This window comes from Bison bison, unplaced genomic scaffold, assembly GCF_000754665.1.
Source record: "Bison bison bison isolate TAMUID 2011002044 unplaced genomic scaffold, Bison_UMD1.0 scf7180017864193, whole genome shotgun sequence".
Taxonomy (NCBI): Eukaryota; Metazoa; Chordata; class Mammalia; order Artiodactyla; family Bovidae; genus Bison; species Bison bison.
Window position 1 is genome coordinate 2223255 of NW_011494765.1, and position 9260 is coordinate 2232514.

General features: G+C 38.2%; 1 pseudogene; it reads right to left on the reverse strand.

Moving 5' to 3' along the window:
• Positions 1 to 973: 973 nt before the first annotated feature.
• LOC104991579 lies at positions 974 to 2662 on the reverse strand (annotated as a pseudogene).
• Between the last annotated feature and the right edge of the window lie 6598 nt (positions 2663 to 9260).

Genomic DNA, 9260 nt, shown 5'->3' on the forward strand with positions numbered 1-9260 from the left:
CTTGAATAATCCAAGATGTCCACGTCAGAAGCAGCTACAGTAACTTCACTAACCAGATCAACAAAGCAAAGTATAAAACCTTACATGAATGAATGAATTAAATCATTAGACAAGAACTAGCATCTTTTGAAAAAAATATATGTTATTGCCAGCAGGGGTAGGGAGACTGAAGATTTTTTTTTGTTCATTGTCATTTCAAAGACTAACTGAAGAAGAGTCTCACACACCAAAGAGTTTGTTTGACCACAGACACAGAGTTTCCAAGGTCATTTCAGAACCATCTGCTGAGGGTGATATTTTTTTTTCCTCCTTCTACTTTTTTGATTGAAAATATATTGCTTTTACAAATGGAAACTTGCACATTTAAAAAATCCTAAGAACAATGGAAAATATTTTTTAGAAGAAGAATGTATATATACATATAACTGAATAACTCTGCTGTACAACAGTAATTAACACAACTTTATAACTATACTTCAAAAAAAAAAAAAAAATCCTAAGAACAAAACGATTTATGTTATTAGCTCTCTAAAATTGACCAGTTCAACTGAAGGGAAAAAAAATCTCCCAGACATTCTCTAAATGACTTTTAAATTACTTCTTATTAGAAACATAATTCTGGGCACAAATCTTTCTGTCATACTAGTTAATCATTAATGCTAAAGCTCAGTACCATCTCTTATGTCTGTTTCAGAAATCCATTGTGTGGCAACAAAGAGATACAACATCTTTAACCTTTCACCCCAGAATCTTTCAAATCCCAAGCAAAGCTAGTAGCTGGTTAGTCATATCTACAAAATAACCCCAAAAGAAATTTTTTTAATTATTCAAACTGGAGTCAAGATACAAGAACAACAAACAACATATGTTTATTTCACCACATAAATGTAAAAGACACTCCATAAACAGGATTAAGGGTGAAAAATTCCAATTTTTTTAATGGATTATTTTAATTAGGTTCTTCTTAAAAAGTTTAGAACAATATTCTGTGAGGATAAATTCCAACTGTAATAGCATACACAGAGTGGAGACAGCCCTGGAACTGAGGAAAAGCTATGATTCTTCCAGAATTTATGAGTCCACAGCTTTCTGATCAACCTTGCACTGCTGCTGCTCTGTAATTTCATATTTCTCTGTGTCCCTTTGAAGGGCTTGCCTTCCTGATACCTGAGCTTACATAGCTTCGTCTTCTTGAAGTAAACATCAGTGAGATGTTCTGGGATTTTTCACAACATTCAATTTCGGTGGAGATGACAATGACAAATTTCTGGTGTGAGGGACAGAGCTCAGCCACAAGTAGCAAGCTTCAGGAAAATGACCCTCCTGCCTCTGTGGTGCCCAGTGAGGAAGATCAGAATCATCCCAGAAGCAATGTTAGTGCACATGCGGTTTTCTCACATGTGAGAAAAAACTTAGAAGGGTTTTTTTTTTTTTTTTGCCATGACATAACAGCTTTCCAGGCACACCTTCAGTAGGATAATATCTAGGCATTTTGGGAAATTTAACCACTCAAGTACCACCCACCATTCTTGTCACCACCACCTGATTTTGTGACAGTAGCAAGAACCATCACCTTCTTTTCCTTTTCAACCTTGCATTTAGCTGTTGAATACTTCATCTTATGAAAGGCCTTTCTGGACTACATAGCTGATTAGGAATATCTGCCAATTCCTCTGACCACGATAGTATTTCAGCTGCAGTGGGGTTCACCTTTTTAACCTTTTTAACTCTGCCACCAGCATCAAACTGCTTGGCTTCTGGGCTTTTTCTCCTTAGTATCTGGCTTCTGGGCTTTTTCACCTGCCGTCTTCTAAGATGAGAAAACAGGTTTAGCCATTATTAACATCATTAATAATCATATCATTTGAGGCTCCCCTAGCAGTTCAGATAATAAAGAATCTGCCTGCAATGCAGATTGCATTGTTCGATCCCTGGGTCAGGAAGATCCCCTGGGAAGGGAATGGCTACCCACTCCAGTATTTTTGCCTGGAGAATTCCATGGACAGAGATGCCTGGTAGGCTACAGACCATGTGGTTGCAAAGAGTCAGACATGAGTGAGCAACTAACACTTTCACTTTCATCATAGGTAGTAAAGTTCTTCTTATTTTCATCCTCCAAGCCACGAGTTTAAGTATACGTGTGAAACAGACTTATTTAAAAAATAAAAACCACTTTTCAGAAACTCTAGGTTTGTTGCTGCACTCTGTGCACACACAGAGAATAGGATCTTTTATTAAGTCATCACTCAGTGCTATTATTAAGATGTTGGCTTCTTGATGAAGCTACAGCATTGACCTCTGGGTCAACCATTCAGATCTTGAGATCTCGAATCAACAGACCAATGAAATAAATGATTGAGGCATGTTTAAGAGTCACAGATACTAGTCTACCCTGCCCCACTAAAATCATACTCTACTTGTATAAGACATGCTTCCTTTTAATTTTTGATAGCTGTTTTAAGGTCTGTCAGCTTAAAGTTCCCCTTCCAGCATTAGTAGGCATTAGCACTAGCAGAAACACAATGCAGCATTCTTACTTCCCAATACGTATCCCAAAACTCAGTGAAATACAAAAAATGTCAGGCTTCCAGAGTGGGAAACCATTACTTGGTATACAATAAGCACCTGCACCTACAGAATGAGCTCCATTCTGAGAGCACATTCGTAAGTACAATTTGTTCAGAAGTCCAACAGAGTTAGCCTAGGTACCCAACTAACAGCATCATCATCTGTATAGTACTGTAAGAGGTTTGTAATACTTTTCCCACACTACATTAAAAACAAACACAAAAACTGAAAAAACACTTTAAATCTTACAGTACAGTACCTTGGAAAGTACAGGGTACAGTAGAACAGTTGGCATACAGGGGCTGGCATCAAGTGAACAGGCAAGAGTTACTACTGACTGGAGCAGGGAGAGGAGGTGGGAGATGGTAGAGTGGAAGGATCGTCAGCAGTAGGAGACGGAGGGCAAGCTGCCATTGCACCCACGCCTGACGCTGATGGCACAGGTTTGGGTTCCTTGCTGGATTCAATTCTATCTACTCTCTTGAGAAAAGATGCAGTGATGTCTGGGTAGAAACACGTTCCAATCTTTGAAAGTTCACAACTTGAAGGTTCATATGTAGGAGACTGACGTACAACACTTATGTGACTTGACTTTAGCAATCCTGTTTCTGGATATGCTTCACATTCCTGAGTAAGTCAAAAGTGAAAGTCTCTCAATCATGTCTGACTCTTTGAGACCCCATGGACTATATGGTCCATAGAATTCTCCAGGCCAGAATACTGGAGTGGGTAGCCATTCCCTTCCCCAGGGGATCTTCCCAACCTAGGGATTGAACCCAGGTCTTCCACACTGCAGGCGGATTCTTTACCAGCTGAGCCACCAGGGAAGCCCTGAATAAGCTGAAATGGCCATAGTTTTTAGAATATTATAACTAGTTTTTAGAATATTAACTAGCGATGTCAAGACGAGGAGTGTACTCGTAAGGTTGAGGCAGACTGAAATGCAAGCTGGCCTGGAAACTGAAGCTGTGCTGACATAGTTACAGCCACTACCATGTCACAGTCTTCCTGTTTCCAGTTTACATTATTCAATTTTTAATCCTGCTCCACATGGTATTAATTACCCTAATGCCATTTTGCTTTATTTCCTAAAAGGCATTAAGTATTAAAATTTCCTCCCGTTCCCCACAGAGATCTACTTCGGTAGATCATGCTCAGGGCCAGCATTGCCTCCCTGTTTGCAAGGCCATGTCCTCAATGGCAGGCTATCGTCCACAGGGTCACAAAGAGTTGGACACGACTGAGAAACTGAGCTCGCACACACTGTCTCCACTGGAACAGGATGCAATAAAATGTTAATTAAATGTAAATTGTTGTAAATGTAAATTACAAAACTACGAAAGACTACTACAAAATCAAAGAAAATACATTTTATTGTACTTGAGATGACATCAAAAACTGCTGGCAGTTTTTTTTTTTCAAACTTACTTTTCCAATATTCCTAACTCCTAATTCCTAACATAATTAGGAATCAAAGGAAGGTCTGTGGTGTCATTATAGCTATTTAGTTATATAGTTATTTCATAAATACTTTATGTAGGAGTACAAATACCTACAAAATAACTGAATATTTTACGCCTTCTGGAATTACAGTAAGAACCAAGAAATGCAATGTTTGTAGAAAGACTTGAGTTTCTTAAGAGGAAATCCTATCTCAACAATTGTTAAACAAATGAAAAGACACCAGAAATATGCATCAAAGAATCTCCTTCTCAAACTACCTTGGAGTCAGCTGAATTCTCCTAGAGGATGGGGAAGAAAAGAAAAGCATGATGGTAACAATAACCCTGTATACGAGACAGCAAAAGAGACACTGATGTATAGAACAGTCTTATGGACTCTGTGGGAGAGGGAGAGGGTGGGAAGATTTGGGAGAATGGCATTGAAACATGTATAATATCATGTATGAAATGAGTCACCAGTCCAGGTTCGATGCACGGTACTGGATGCTTGGGGCTGGTACAATGCAACGACCCAGAGGGATGGTATGGGGAGGGAGGAGGGAGGAGGGAGGAGGGTTCAGGATGGGGAACACATGTATACCTGTGGTGGATTCATTTCGATATATGGCAAAACCAATACAATATTGTAAAGTTTAAAAATAAAATAAAATTTAAAAAAAGAAAAAAGAAAGAAAAGCATGGAGAGGAGGAGGCAAGATGATGGGTGAGAAGGGAGGTGACAGAAGGAAAACCCAGGAGTAGCAGGGTGGCTTGGACAGTAAGGTCTGTGGAACCAGTGGCACTACATTGAACAGACTTTCTCCTCTCAGTTTATTCATCCGGAAAATGAGAACACCTTCGGCTCTATCCGTGTTTCCCCAAGTGAGGAGACTACTGGAAGATTTGAAGTGAACCAAGAGAAAGCACTTTAAAACATTTCAAAGCTGTTACCTTTTCACTTCTCTTTCAACCCTTCTAATTACATCAGAAGAAAAATCTCAGTTTGATACTAGTTTCTCTATTACCCCTCTAATGCTTGCTAATCTCCCTTTGTAACTAGAAGGCCTGGTCATACAGACTTGAGCAGGCAACATCTTAACTAGAATTTAACGCAGTATTTTTTCATTAAATTTATTTTTATTGTTACCCTCTCTACAGCATATAATTTTACATATAGGATAATAACAAAATATCCTTTTAAAATAAATTTTGGGTTGCAAAGTTTTAACAATTCAATATTTAATATATTAAATACATAAATATTAGGAAATGACAAAAATCATGATAGTGATACAGAAAAAACAAAAGTTTGGAAATACTGATTTAGTGGAATAGTGGCATAAGCCATGGTAAGTTATTTTCAACTTCAAGCTTCAGTTAACTCATATGTAATATGGGAACATCACCACCTATCAAAAGAAAAGTTGTGGAAAGGATTATTTTGGATAGTTTAGCAAGAACCTGGCACACACTGAACATTCAACAACCTCTTTTTAAAGATTTTACCAGAAAGCCCTTTTAAGAGACCTTCAGAAGGCTTTGGGTGAGGGGGTGGTGCAGCCAGGTTTCCTGTGTATTAGAGACAGGAGCATTTGCTCTGGTTGTGATACTTCCCACCAAGAACCTCCAGGGACTTGGCCTTGCTTCTTACCCTGATAAAGCTGCAGTTTACTCTCCTAAAGCTCATAATTCTAGTTACAAGTGTCTGGAAGTAAATGCTTCAGAAAAGCGGTACATATCTAAATTCACTGAGAAGTCTAACCCCAAAGGGTACCAGGGAAGGCAGGGCCATTTTGTAACAGTTATCCAAGATAAAAAAAAAAAAAAAGTACTTCATTTGGGCACTTTTAACAATACTATAATGAGGGGGAAGTCACAGGGTGGTCTATAAACCAGCCTTGATACTTCAGCATCAGATACTGTGCAACTAGATAGCCCAGGTGAGAAAATCCTTGAGTGAGAGTACAGGGAGACTGTTCCCAGTTTCCTGAGTAAGAGTACTTCAAGAAAAAGAACACCTGAATACTGACTTTAATCCAACAACTGTCTGGTAATAAGCACTTTACATGATATTGCCTAATTTCCCCAAACATACCTGAGCGAGGTAGTTTCAAGTCTATTCACCAAATAGGCAAAACTCCAAATAGTCAATTCTCTAAATTTACTAAAAATTTAACTATGAAGACAATTTATAAAAACACATACTGATGGGAGAGTTTAATTAGCTTTTAAAGATTTCTGCCAAATTAAGACAGACAGGATAGCAGCATTTTCTTTTTTTTTAATATAAATTTATTTAATTGGAGGTTAATTACTTTACAATATTGTACTGATTTTGCCATACATCAACATGAATCCGCCAAAATGTTCAATTTGTCTCTGCTGCTGTTGCAGCTGCAAAAAGTTAGGGCAGAGAGGGGACCTCTGCTGGTGAAAAGATACGGTCTGGTTTTGTCTGCAGGTAATGGGGGAAGAGATAAGGTACAGGAAGAGAGAGAGAATAAAAGAGTAAAAAATGATAAGGTAGCAATTTAGAAGGAAACTGACAACGAATTCTACAAATTAGATTCAGCAAATTGACTTCTGTTGAACTGAACATTAGGTAAATTGGATATTTACAAACTAGTTTCAATGAGCTGCATTTTGGTGAACTGGCTTGCTTATCTATGAAGTAGGTCTATTAACCTTACTTACTTTAGTTGCTAAGTCATTTCCGACTCCTTGCAACTCCATGGGCTGTAGCCTGCCAAGCTCCTCTGTCCATAGGATTTCCTAGGCAAGAACACTGGAGTGGGTTGCCATTTCCTTCTCCAGGGGATCTTACCAACCCAAGGATCAAACCCGCGTCTCCTGCATTGACAGGCAGATTTGTTTTTGCTGAGTCACCAGAGAAGCCCTTACTTATAGAAAAGGAAATTGAGAAATGTTAAATAATCTTTCTACAGTAACGCAGCTACACTCCAGGTTCTTCACACACTGCATTAATTCATTCTTCAGTAAGAAATTCTGTGTGGTGATTCTACATCCTTTCAGCACCACTACTCTCCAGGAGAGAGAGGTTTTAAACCCAGGTCCAACTAAAGCTAACACACGTAGTTAATCACTATATCATAGTAACAGTTTGCTGAAATAATCTTAAATTGCCACTCACACAAATGCAGTTTGTCTACCACACTACAACGACTATTTATTCTACCCTCCTGAAAAAATTTGTACCTGCTATTCAGAGGTCGAGTGGCACAGCTGCCAGACTAAATTGGAACACTTTCAAGGCAAAAGTCAAGATTTTAGAGACATTATTACTTCATTTAGGCTGGACAATCATGATTTCAGATCAAATTTTGCACAACTAGAACTTCCTGAGAACCCCCACTACCATCTTTAATGATCCCACACTGACAATCCCTGATGTGTGTGACACACACACAGAGGTATATAATTTTATGATCAATTATTTCGATCAAAGTGTAAGCTAATCTTATTAAATAAATGTAAAAACTAAAATAACCCTAGAGCCTACATGATCTATATAAGACATCAGTGCTTGCTCAAACTATTTGTCTTACTGCTGGGCTCTTCTGGGATTTATCACATTTATGATGCTAGGAGAATGTCCTATCTCACCTATTGATGCATAAAATCTGACTTTTCTTACATTTTTAACTTTCCTTCTATTAATAAGATAGTAACTCAAGGCTCTCTAAACAACTGAAAATATATTCTGCCCTTTTTGGTAAGCAGACAAATTCTCTACTCATAGATCTTATGACATAGCCCAAATATAAAGCACTTCTGACGTGACGTGAAGTCGCTCAGTTATGTCCAACTCTTTGTGATCCCATGGACTGTAGCCTACCAGGCTCCTCTGTCCATGGGATTTTCCAGGCAATAGTACTGGAGTGGATTGCCATTTCCTTCTCCAGGGGATCTTCCCAACCCAGGGATCGAACCCAGGTCTCCCGCATTGTAGACAGACACTTAACCATCTGAGCCACCAGGGAAGTTTTGTCTGAGGATAAATAGGAACTTTCATTAACAAAGCTACCACTACTGTAAAATATTTTGAGCATGAATTAATAAGCTGTTACTTTTAAACAGCATTAAACGTTTATTCTGATTTCCCAGCTGGGTTCAAAAATCTCTGTGTTAAAATGGGGAAAAGAGATCTTTACAGCAAATCTGAATACTGCAAACTGACACTTTGAAAAATGTCACCCTACTTTAAACCTCCTCAAATACATATTTTGAATGCTCAATGAAGAAATGACAAATCTAATTTTTTTGTCCATTCCAGGTTTCTCTTCTGTACTTAAAAGTGCCTCTCATTAATTATTTCTGATCTTCAACGTACACCCAAGGCTATCCTTAATGTTTCAGCAAACAGAATATGATTCTTTCTAACCTCTTTTGAAATCAACAAAGACTATAAATTTAACTCAAGACAGCTTTTGTAGTTCAGTTAGATTCAAGGTCATCTCAAGGCTTTTAATTACAAACCAGGATTTGAGGAGCTCTGCAATTGGTGTAGTCGAAGGAAAGAGCAGCTGGCTTATTCACTTTCTTATTAAAGAGCCTTATAAAAACTGTCTTGGCAAATAGCAAATTCTCTTACCACCAGTGGTGAACAAAAAGAAGCAGAGCAAATAATCTTCAAACATTTGTGTTTACTCTCAATCAACAAATTTTTTAAATTACCAGAAGACTCTGAGGTCTTCATTTCATATGATTTATAATTTAATTCAAAACTTGTAGATAGCCAGACTCCAAAAATATTTCTATTTCCATTCTGAAACCAGCTCTGCTAAAAATTATGAATGTCCTTCAAATTAGCATAAAATTTATTTAGGTTTTCACTATCAAACCCTGTGCAGGATCAGTTTTTCAGTCACTGAGGAAGGAAACCATGCAAAGTATGCAGATATCTAAAGGAATGTAAATTTAACTTCTCTCTCCATGTACTTAATTTCCAATCAAATTCAGTTGTAAGTTTCAGGACATATTCAAGACTTTGAGGCAACTGATACAGTTGTATTTGAAAAGAGACATACAGACACACACACACACACACACACACTAATCCATCCTCCTAAGATTTTGAGAGGCAACCAAAGGCGGCTCCAGAGTGTCTTTGTGACCCACTCACCCATAATCTATAAGAGAAAGAAGGCAGTCTCAGACGGGTCCATAAGCACTGCTCTGACTAGGCTGGAGATATCGGGGTAGGCAGCAGAAGGCAATGTGCATGCTTCC